Source organism: Cyanistes caeruleus, chromosome 11 (genome assembly GCF_971803275.1).
Source record: "Cyanistes caeruleus chromosome 11, bCyaCae1.hap1.1, whole genome shotgun sequence".
In the NCBI taxonomy this organism is placed as follows: Eukaryota; Metazoa; Chordata; class Aves; order Passeriformes; family Paridae; genus Cyanistes; species Cyanistes caeruleus.
The window spans coordinates 12,543,332-12,556,121 of record NC_141711.1 but is presented as its reverse complement, the minus strand read 5'-3'; the positions used below and the strand labels follow the sequence as shown (position 1 = coordinate 12,556,121).

At 37.1% G+C, this 12,790-nt stretch overlaps 1 protein-coding gene across 11 annotated transcripts in view; it reads right to left on the bottom strand.

The window, feature by feature from the left end:
* Positions 1 to 12,790, bottom strand: part of ARHGEF3 (Rho guanine nucleotide exchange factor 3) — a 96,483-nt gene that overhangs the window by 22,128 nt on the left and 61,565 nt on the right. The gene's annotated exons all lie outside the window — the stretch shown is intronic.

The window sequence follows — 12,790 nt, the reverse complement described above, 5'->3', positions numbered from 1 at the left end:
ACTTCTGCAAGTCTTCTTCCACGTGATGTTCAGAGGACACAGCACTGAGCACAACCTGATGTTAGGCAGCTTCTCCTCACATTTCAAGCACATCAAAATACCACTACATACAGATGGTAAAAAATGGTCAACATTGACAAAAAGATGGTCAACAACCTCCATGAGAACACCGCAGCTGCTGTGTAACTATTTAAACCAAGAAGCCTTGATTTAAAATACCATCTGTGTATGTTTGTTGATGAAGCTGTATATTAACACCATTTCAAAAATCAGTGTCACTTAAATCATTTAGACAAAATACCTTCAGGGCGTGTTCTCAAAGCAATCTAATCCTGTAACATTCTTCATGGCATGAACAGCACTTCACACAGGACAAGAGTGTACTGGTTTGGAGATTGAAATAATGAACTTGGGTTTATACACAAAAAAATATGCCAAGAAAGGGATTCTGTCATTTCTCCATTAGTCAGGCCAGTGCATTTCAGCTTGACTAAGCACTCTCGAGAAGCAGGAGAAAAATTAGTTCTAAGAGGAATATGATTGTTAATAGGCAGGACCTGCATGTCAAAAAGTTTCAGAGCATCTTGTACCTACAAGATAGACTTCAACGACATGGAAAGTAGGATTCATTAGACTCCATGGATATTTGTTTACCAGAAAAGTGTAAAACAGTTATAGAAATGAAATTTGGACCCAAAGTTAATTGATGAATGGCACTGAACTTTATAATATTATCTGATGAAATAACAAATGCAAACAACTCTCAAAGAGCTGTCTGTAGAAAGCTATGTGCATTTATAAACAATGAATTATGATTACAGTTTAGTCGTGGTATTGAATCCCTTCTGAACTGCATATCAAACAGTTGGAGTCCCTTCTGAAAGATCTTACAAACTGAGTGTAATTTATATTTCACTTTTACATGAATTTAGATTGCACAGTGACTGCCCATCAATAGTCCCTGCATTGTGCGTGTGCACACGGGCCCAGGCAGAGCCAAATATCAGTTCATAAACTTGTGGCTGAAAGACTCCCTAGAGAGCTCCAGTTATACAGCTGGAGAAACAAAGGTTTCAGTGATTCCACTAAGGAAGTTTGTAAGTGTGGAGCCAGTGAGTCCACTCTTTCCAAAAATTATACCTAGACTACAAGTCTACACTAACACTATAAAAATTGTGAATCTGAATTGTAAGGTACTTTCAAAAACTGAACTAGTGTTTCAGATAAAATGATAGTAGTGAATAGATTGTAGAGCAGGCCACTGCATCATTTTTGCCATTTCTGGAATACATGTTTTGTGGGTTTAGTTCAGTGGGGGAGGTGTAGGAAGGTTTTTAAAATTTATTTAGGCCAACACAGAATTTAGTCAGACAATTACTTACTGTCGGGGAGAAGTAAAGAAGATATTTGGTAAGTCTGGAAAGCCCAGCTCAAAGGTGCCTACCACTGCTGACCTGGCTGAGGACTGAAGTTCACTGACAGAACTGTTCTGTGGTTATGGCATTCACACCCACACCTTTAGTTCATTTTCTCACAGATTCAAAACTTAACACAGAAGTAACTCTTGCAATAACATCTGTCAGCACAGCAAAGCCCTTTGAGATGTGTTCAGGTTCAAACCTTACAAAAGCCTTAAACTAGGTGGATATACTGCATACACATTTCAAGGGAAAAAAACCTCAGTAGTTTGCAGCTTATGGAATATTTCTCATATAATATATGCACCCTTCCTTTCATTTAAAATGAAAGAAGGTAGATGTAGATTAAATATTGGAAAAAACTTTCACTATGAGGGTGGTGAGACCCTGGCACAGGTTGCCCAGAGAGGCGGTGGATGCCCCATCCCTGGAAGTGTCCAAGGCCAGGTTGGGTGGGGCTCTCACCCAACTCTCTTCAGTATATCTCTCTTCAGTATAATCATTAGGAAGCTTTCCTTTCAGAAAAACAAATTAACAACCACCAACACCAAAACCATATTCAAACAATCCAAAGAGAACTTTTGAAGCAGTCTTTTTAATAAAAATTTAAGAATCTGAATCTGCTCAGAAGATGGAATGCAGAACCACTGACAGTGTTGAGTGAGAAGCCAAAAATCCCATAAACTGCTAAAAAAGAGCATTTATCAGGCAGTTACCCAGCTGTTCAAGAAACTGCAATTTCCTCATTGCAAATACAGATTGTTCAGATGGTAATGAGTTACAATTTACTAGGTAATAAATATCAGGAAAAGACTTCTTGATTAAACACTTTGATGCTGAGAAATTCCAATAAAAATACTAGAGAGTAAGTGATCACTGTTAAAAATATGTTATTAAAAACCACACCTGTAGTTTTTCCAGGTAGAGTCCTAATCATGGAAAGATAGGTGCAGAAAAATGAAACACCTCTCTATGGAATATGTGACATCACAAAACTGAACCTCAAATTCCTATTATCTAGATTCTCCATTGGAAGACCTTTCACGTGATCCTTACTTGTGGCACGAGTGGAGTAACACAAGAAGGAGGAAGTTATGTTTCCTCACTATTATTGTGGGCTGTGCTTTGGGACTTGCAGCCAAGCCCTGAACTATTCCCCTAACTTTTGTCAGTCAGTAGCAGGAGTCTCCCACTATAAATGATGGCTCTTTCAAAATACCTCCTCTACCCTGAAGTACACTCATATCAAAGTGATGGTGAGCCATGATTCTCATGCCAACCATCACAAATGGTTTATTGTATAAACACACATCCAGTTGAAAAGCAGGCTGCAGGCTTTCAAACTCAGTGTTTCTTCATACAAAAGTCGCTGGTAGAAAAATTCTGCCCTGGAAGAGAAACAGATCAAATAATGTCCCAAGTTGTTTTGATTTGTTTTTATTTTGCTAAATTCATGTAACTTTTGATTACCACAGGAAATACTGTACAGTTAAAGGATGCCTTTTAACAATCACTTTCACACTGAGGCAGAAGCACTCTTTCCATGAGCTTCCCTAGGGATGACAATATCAACCCATTTTTAAATCTACCTCAGATTCCTAACACAAAAATCATTTTGGTGACTGGTCAGCAGCTCAGTGCTACAGTTGGCTGGCCTGGAGACACTGGGAAGGGTTCACGTTTCTCCACCTGCTACCACACCCAGCACTGTACAGCACTTGGTGGTCCCTGATGAGGGAATCACAGGGTGTGGTGAGGTTGGCTAAAATGATCCTCCACAAGTCACACTTATAAACAAAGAAGTTGGTTGAGTTTGTCCGAGTACACTTCCCTGGGGAGAGCTGAAAGAAGGAGGTGGAGACGATAATATGGATTTATCCACATGGATTTTAAACAGCTACTCAAATTCTGTAGAGGGTGAATTGATCACCCAAAGTGGAGCATCCTTTCCTGAACTTTTCATTAAAAGGCATTCTAGGGAGCAGAAATTATTGGAAACACTTGTATGAGGCTTAAATGAGATTAAATGTAATTTAAAGTTACAGGCAGTTGGGGAGAGCAGGAATTTCTCTCCAGAGTACTTTTGCTGACTGGAAAATTAAGCAACAAATTTCTTTATGAGAAATCATTATCCCTAAAACAAAATGGTTAGCAAGACATCATAGTAGTGGCCTATTTTTTGTTTTGATTAAATTTTATTGTAATAACATTTATATTACATGAATAACTCTGTAATAATAGTCCCCAGAGTGGACAGTATTTTGTAATTTTTTGCTGTATGTATGCATGTATGTTTTGTTTATATATGTATGTATGCCAGATAAGAGCAAGAAGAAAATTCTGTTTTTCCTCTCTTTTACTGATCTCGCAATACTGGCCAAATACCACTTGGTTTGTTCTTCCAAACATCCCCTCCAAGAGCAATATGTAAAGCAAAGTTTGGGGTTTCTAGGGTTTATTAGAAAAATCGCGTAACTGTGGGATAAAAAAATCAAAACCCAAACCAAAGCCTACAAAAAATCCCGAGCACCTATAAGCAAACAAAACCCCTAAAAAAACCAAACAAACAAACAACAAAAGAAGGGCTTTCAGCTACAAAGGTCCTTTTCAGGTCAGAAACAAAACTAGCAAAAATGGATAAGACTTGGGTCTTTTGAGTTGTCTTTTCCTATTCACCTCTTTACCTAATTAGACAAACTTCAAACCTTATCATACATTTCTTTGTGTTCAGTTTGACACAGATTACTGTGCTGCACTCAGAATCCCAAGTGCTGAAAAAAAAATAGGATTTTACAGTAGGGCTGAGGTGAATTGACAATTTGCCACTCATAAAAGCATAAACCTTACTTCCCTCTCTATGCAAATTCCTCTTCCTCCCTCTCTTCCACTGGCACTGTACCCTCTCTCTGTGTAGTCCTCCCCTGTCACCTTACTGCAACTCTAACCTTCATCTCCTCACACAGGTAGTCAGCAGCCCAAAAACCCAAAAACACTTTCTTTTGCCAGATCTCTTATCTGCTGTTTTCATGAGCTAAACAAGTTACTGTGGCATGAGAAAAACACCAGAACTCACTGAAGAGAAATGGTGAAAATGCTCTCAGGTACAAATAAGGACAGGACAGGGAAAAGGCAGGTTTATCTCCTCCTAGTAGCTCTAAACTGTTAGGTCAGCTTGTTTCATGAAGTCATAGCCAAAGAATACTGTCATATTTTAATTTTTTTTGGATGAGAGATTTGGATCAGAAGCCTTATTTATTTCTTTTTAAAAACAAACCCACCTATTAATTTCCATAACAACCGTGCACTGATACTCATCTAGTCAGTCATTTTTGCCAGTTTGACCATCTTAAAATTAGAACATTTGTGCTTCTTGAATAAACATTTAGAACACAAACCTTGAGACTGATTTCATGTGCTCCTGAGCAACAGAATTAAGGTTGGAAAAGACCTTTTAGATCATCACATCCAGGTGTTAACCCAGCACAGCCCATCACAATACATTAATTGCAGAAGGTATTGAGAAAAATTAAAATTTTCAAATAAAGATCATTGTGCAACACTAGAAGTTTAGAGGTAATGTGCCTTATGAAAGTCTAACAATTTTAGGAAATGGAATCAGAAGCATGAAAATTACAAATCATGTACCCTTTTTAGACCATAGCTAAGGATGTGCCAGCAGTGTTTCTAGACTCAAAGTTAATCAAATAAAAATTGTTTGACACAGATTACAAGACATCCATGGGAGTGGTGAAAGTCAAGCAAAGCAGTGAGACTACTAAGTGCTTTACAAACAGAAACAAGAGTCTGATAGCTCCACTACAGTGAAGCAGCCTTGAATCTGAGAGGTCTTTTTTTCACACTGCAATACTGACTGATCACCCAGTGCAGGAAACCTCCACATGTAGTCCTGAACAGAGTTCCTTGGATCACTCAATGCCTTACAATCCAGATTATTACAGTGATTATGCAAATTACAATATTCCACTGGTCCATTAATGGTTCATTAATATCTTTAGAAATATTGTTCAATTCCCATATGCTGTGACATCAGACAAAAATAAACACAAGAAATTAAATCATCTTTCTGTTACCCACATCCTCCCCCTAAGAGCAGGGAGGAAAGCCATGTTATAACTTCAAAAAGAAGTGTCCTTGCTAAAACTGGTAATGCTCCAACCACTGATAAAACTACTCCCAGTACAACTGCACTGCAGACCTGTATTCTTAAAGATTATGTGGCACAAAGTAACAATGTAACTAATCTTTAAAAGACAGCTGAAATGGGACCTATCCTCAAACAGACAACAACAATTTACACTAGGACAGAACTTCTTTGTTCATAACCTTTTATCAAGGATTAGGGAATCGAGAAACCATTGCCGGGAATAAAAAAGGTTTTATTTAAAGTTACAAAATAACTGCCTTCCCAAGTGTAAATATAATGATGTAATCCCATCCCATGGTACAGAAGTTACTATAACAAGTTTTAATTTACACAAAAATATAAATAAGAAACAATTTTCCTGAATACTTTCCTGATTTAAGAAAGCCAGTTGTAATTTCTGAAGGCTATCTCCTCTCCGGTCAAGTTGTTAACCACAAACTGCTATCTAGCACTGATCAAGTTCATCCTGCTTTTATGTGATCTTCATTATCAAATCCACAACCACAACACACCACAAGTGTTCCATTTGCACTCATGTTCAACTATGAATTTTCGACAGATGATGATCCCAGTTAATTTAGTTCCCAAGATAGCAGAGAGAGTCAACAGTTGGAAAAATGTCTCTCAAAGTAATTCCAACCATCACAGAGAAAATATTGTTTACTACTTTAAAAGCTAAGAAAACTCAAAACTGCATCAGAACATACTTCTTGTATTAATAATCTTGAAAACATAGCAATTGACTGAACACAAAAGCAAGATGTTTTAGCAAGCATTCTGATTTTATTACATAATTGGGATTGGTGTTAAATTACATGGATATCAAATACTGTATCTTCAAATACCCACAAAAACATAAACTCTTAATAAAACTCCTACCCTAGTAAACACTGAAGTGTTAATATAACTGACTGTAAAACAACATCAGGAGACTTAAATATCAACCATAGCCCTAAATTACTTTGTTCTAAGAATGCATGTTAAAAAGAGAGTATATTGGGGGAAGAGAGAAGCCATATACTTTTAACGCAAGGCACTGCTCTCAGAGCTCAAGAACAGTAACAGCTGACAAGTTTGTTCTGATCAACATGTAATTTTTAGGAAGGATTCTTCTGGTAACATGGGGATGTATAGCAGGAGAAAAGCACACAGATTAAAAATAAAATAAAAATAAAAATCAAGTTGAGAATGAAGGCTGTTATTCTAAGACAGGAACAGGAGTGAACAACCTGAATGGCAGGTCTGTGGAATTTGTGGGATTGGGATAACTAATTTATCTATCCTTTCAAAAGCGATTGTAGTTTTTGCACAATTGAAGTCATTAGAGCAATGCAAAGAGAAGAACAGAACAATCAAAAAAGAAAATGGCAAATAATATACAAAATTAGACACAGGGTATATAAAAGGCCCTACTTCTCAGGTGAATTTGATGCCATTCAACAACACAGCAAAAGAATTTTAGAAGAGAAGGCATTATCACATTAAATGAATTCTTGTATCTGAATTTTTATGTGTGGCAATATGAATTCCGTAATTGATGGGTAGAACAAATTTAGTGTTGAAGGCTACCATGAATTCCCCACTAGCAACCTATACACAACACTGCCCAGCTTGAAATTCTCAGAGACAGTCCTACATAATGTGACCTTCAACCCCATTCACAAGCAGCAGTTTAAGTAGACATGCAAGTGATCTTGAATTTAAGAAAAAAATCCCTTCCAAGGAATCTTATTTCACTCTTCAGCTCTCAAACTGTGAGTTTGTGTATGAATTCTAGGCTACTACAGAAGAGAACAAGGTTACATAACTCTTCTTGGTACTAAATTAGCTGAAGGAAATGGGCTTTTAACAAAGAACCATTTTCTGTAGTAAAAAAACAGTTTTAACCATCCAGAATGGTTAACTTTGATTGAAGCAAAAATATTTTGTCACCTAGAAAAGTTGAAAGAGGAAAAGGGAAGCAAAATGTGCAACAGAAATAAAGCCCATGTTTTTCCAGGCTGCAGGCTACAGGACCTTCATTTTGATTAATAATTATCCATTAGAAACACGATAACATGTCACTGCCTGTACACTTATCTTATTCTGGGTATGATAGTTAAATAATGAAAAGTATAAACCAAATAACAAGTGGGACAAAAAAGTGAGCAGACTGCTGGCTTGTGAACACATTGCAATAAAGCAGAAGGAATAATGTTAATCCTCGTGTTTTACTTCAAGCACATTGTCACACACAGTACAGGTGTTCTCAGTGTGCTCTGCCAGCTCCTCTTGAATTCACTGCTCCATTTCTCCCTAAAACAAAACAGGACCCAGGAAGAGAGCACAGACTGGGTATTCAAGACTATCTAAGGGAGTTGCAATGATAATCCACAAAGAAAAAGGGTTAAGTCCTATGAAATGTCCAGCCATTACACTGATGAATCCAAACTGAAAGGCTGAAAGGACAGTTTCATAAAAGCATAGCTGTACAATAAAGACTGGAATGCAGCTCATATCTGCAGTAGAAACACAGGTATGTTATTACATACTGTTCTCTGGAATTTGGTGGGTTTGTTTTTGTACAAACACTTAGAGACTACCTGCTTCTGTTCCTAATTGCTTCCTCTAGCTCTGGTATTTTTATTAAAATAAAGGATGTCTATCCAAATGATTGCAGTTTTGCCACAGTAAGAATCCATCTATTTTGTTAGCTCAGGAAGTGCCATTTGTTTCAGTACGTGCTATCTAACAGCACATGTGCATTAAAACGTGTCATTGCAGGATATATTAACCACATCACATGAATAAGCCAAACAGCTGAAATAAGAAGCTACAAAGACCTTTTTGAACATGAGCAGCTTCCCTGATCTCTACGAAACTAAATCACCAGTCTGATATTACTTGCACATATGGGAAAGATACCATAACTGGGCAACAGATCTTGTGGAAGGCACAGTCTAATGCTTTGCACTTGTTTTACAATTCCTACCTACCCTAATAGCACCTCTTTTTTTGAGTTAAACATTTACATACCTACAGTGTATCTACAATAGAGTTTTGATCCAGATATTATTTACCCAATATACAATCGCTCAAGGCAGGAATGTTGCTTTGTTTGTGGTGTACAGGTTTGGATTTTTTTAATCATTGCCTTGCCCTCACATTCTTTCTCAACATCTGCAGCATCTGAGCAGCAAGAATCTCTAAATCAATCGGCTTCTGACCCAACCTTTCTGTAAGAATTGTAATATCCCTTCATCCTCTGCAAGGTCCAAGGCAATCAAAAATCCTGTAAGCCAATTTTTATATTTGTATCCAGATTGTGAAAAAGCAGTTTTGAGTGAGATATTGCAAATTTTTAAAAATAACAGTAACAGAGATAAACCAAATAAACAAATTACTACAAAGAGAGATATTCCTTGCAAAAGAGAAAATAGCAAGAGGGAAATGTTTAACCCTGATTCTATCTGTGGTGTTAGAAGAGCAGTTTTCACTATGACTTCCTATCCAACTCAGTAGGAAAATGTCACCAAACATTATGCTGAAAAATGACATCAGAAATACTGTCCAGTGGTCCCCACCCTCTCTCAAACCTTAGAGAAGCATATAGCACAAGTCTAGTTTTGCCTCTGACCACAAAATACCCAAGTACAGTTACCTCTGTAACTACAATTTGCAGGCAAGTGGCTCAGGAATTGGACATTCTTTGCAAAGAAAAGCTACAAAGATTGTGTACCAGCAATTCCCAAATTTTAGGGATCATGGATAACAATATTAAGCAAGTGGTGTGCTTATCAACAACGTCAAACTTGTAATTAGGAATTTTTTACAATTTTTTTCTTTCATGTGGCCACAGGAGTCAATAAGGTGATCTCTGAGACTGTTGTCTGCCATCCATAATTTCAGGACCACTTTTTCAGTCCTTTTTACTAACTGTAGAAGCTGTATCTGTGAGGTAAGCAATACTTACAAAGTGTCTGAACAGTTCACATTAAAAAAAAACCAAAATAAAATAAGGGAATTGAATGACACTCAATTCCTACCTCCACGCCACCCCCAGTACTCATCACTGAAAAAAGGGCAAGAATACTAAAGAAATATTTCCAAGAGATAACACTTTGATCATAGTTTTTAAGATTCTTATACAATCATTTTGTTAAATACTTTTCCATATATGAATGAATTCCAATACCTAACACAGTTAGCACAGTTTCTTTCCTACTCTATTCACTTCTTATAGGGTGATATAAGAAAAAGGAGGATAATTTCTTGTTTGTGAAACAGGCTGGAAGTTTCTAATGGTTCTTTTCAGGAAGCATGAGTCTGTTTTCCAAACCTGTTCCTTCCTAAACTTGCTGAAGTTGGCCCCAAAATTGTATCAGGAAATAACCAGAGGATGAGGGGGATGGGGAAGAAACTTCAAAGACACCTTGTCTTAATTAAATTTCAAAGTGCTACTTCTTCCTGTTGAACTGAGTCACGCAGGGTTTTAGCTGTCACACCTGACCAGGGAGGGGAGGTGTCAGCACAGAGAAGAGGTTTGTATTTCAGCTGCCTCCTGTAATTGGCAGCCTGGAATTAATTAATGAAGTGGAACCAACACACACTTGAATGCAGCACACAATTAAGCACGGCAAGCAGTATTGAAAAACACTGCTGCTTGCTTTAATAGTCTTTTACTGCTACAAAACATGGAGAGGTAAAAGAGGAAAGGCAACTGCCAATTACCAGAGACACAAGGGTGCCTCTGGCAGTCACTGGTACCATCTGGGTCTCAGTCTGCTGCTAAGCTATTACCTGAACAAGCAGGTACAGCACAAATAGTTATCTTACCTAATAAACAACAGCCTTCTCCATTCTTAGTCTTTTTGTCTCAGAATTATTTTAAATATTCTGTCTAAAGCCATATGATTCATGTGGCTGTTCCAAGCAGTCTCAGCTGGAACCTCCCAGTACACTGTATCAGCATTTCAACTACTAATTCAGCTGGAAAGTCAGGGTCAGGAATGTGTCAACTCCATGCATTCATGGACTCATGACAGGAATGGCATTTCTGTAAACTTTCTTCTTGATCATCTTAGTGCTCAGCACAAACCACCTTCCCATAGATGAGGCCAGATATTAAACTTCTGTATTTTAAAGAATAATCTTTGGAGGGGAATAGAGAAAAAAAAATCCCCAGTTATTTTTGGAGCATTTCCTTCCATTTATTTTTGTTGTTAAGTAACAGCAGATCTTACATGCATATTTTTTTTACTGGGTTCTGCTTTAGCTGAACTGACAGAGTATTTGCAAAGCAGCAGCTGATTCCTTCACAAATGACGTACCTAAACAAATCAGCACATATGACTTTTGTACATTTACAGCTACATTACATAAACACCTGAGAGTCAGTGACTGCTGCTCACAGGGGAACTTGCACCCATTTGCAGCTTCATAGAGTTGCTGTTGATTCAGTTTTGCTGTACATAAGCATCAACTCAAGTAGTTACTAATTCTATAAAGGAAAAAGAGGCCATTGAAGCAGGTTTCAGGTGATGCCATTCCAAACTCTCAAGTGCAAGTTTGGCTGGTTCAAGCTGTTTCCATATCAGGAAATGACAGTAATCTGAGAACAATAAAGGGTTCCTTCATTAGCTGTTGTAATCCCCAAGGATAAGACCTATGTTTTCCATATAGAAGCTTCCACATGGAAGAGCTATAATATTTTAGCTTTTCTGATGATGCTTTAACAGACAAAAGATGTTAATGTTGCCACTAACAATTTGTTCCTTCTTCCATTTCCTTTTCCTTTACCCAATGGGAAATTGCCAAGAAGTGGAAAGCAATGCAAGGCAAAATTAAATCTGTCCTAGCTTCATTACCAGTGTAGTTGTACCTACATATACCATGGCAACTGTTTCATAAAGGGTTTAAATTTAAATTACCTGTGTTCCAGGAAGGTGAGCTTTAAAAAGATTGTGGTTTGGTTTCCAATTCTATCAAATGTTCAACTAAAGAAGCCAGATTACTTAGATAAATCAAGTGAATCCCTCCTCCATGAAGGGATTAAGCTCTTAGAGGCAAACAAAACTCAAAAGGGCAACCTCTACCACAAGTACAAAGCAAATACATAGTTTAAATAATGTATTTTATGTACAAAAATAGTAGATGAAAGTCTGAACATTTCCCAAGACAAAGTCAAATCCTTTCAGTATTGGTTTTTTTGAGAACAGTGGTAAAAACTATCAGCTAGATTTTTATAAACATTGCCTTAAGATCAATTAAAAAATAGACCTTTTAATACAACTAATGACTGATTTAGCAGACAAGATACGAGAGTATAGAGGAAGTAAATTAAAAATCCTCTAATATAGCATCAGATTTACATTTTATCCTGCAAATGCAGACTTGCATGAATGAACCTTGCAGGTTCACAGCAAATTTTTCTCATTTTTTGCTAATTTTTGTAGTCATGTAGATGAAGAAGTTCAAATAAATATAAAAATCTCATAAATTACCTCTAGAGATGTTCTGTCCTCATCCAGGTGGGATGACTTTACAAGATACTCTTGTTCAGTCTTCTGTATGTTAGCGGGTATATCTTAACCCCTGAGACTATTACTCTGCAAGTTTAGTTCACTTTTTTCTACAGTTTTGTTCATCAGCAGTAGAGGTGATGTGCTAGTATTGTATTGACAAACACATTCATACACTTGTAAAAAATAACCTATTATGTTTTTTTGTAAAATACTCTTAAAGCATTTAGAAACACTTGTTAAGCTTATATTTGCTTTCCCCTCCTGGCTGCTTTGTACACCATGGAAAGGGAACAGGGTGCAGGTGCATAAAAGAGCCAGCAGCTGTAAGCAGATACCCTTCAGCTGTACTGATTACAGATTTAGAGAGATAACAGAATGACAGAAAAAACAATAATTTTTTTTTCTAAGAGATAAGAGGACCTAAAGGCTACCAAATTAATTGAAAAATACATGCTATGCAGAGATAACTTTCTAGGATTATTGTGACATTACCACAGCATTCTAAGATTACCCCAGAGAAAAGTATTAAACTTTTATGACAAATCATGTTACAGCTTGCATTGGGATGTACTCTTCCAATTGCAGTCACGGCACTGGCAGTACAGAACACTCCTCAAGGAATTTCTGCAGTTTGGTCTCAAAGCAGGTTAGGAAAATAAACACACATTTGCTGCATTTTTCAGATAAGTATCTGATGAAGAGAA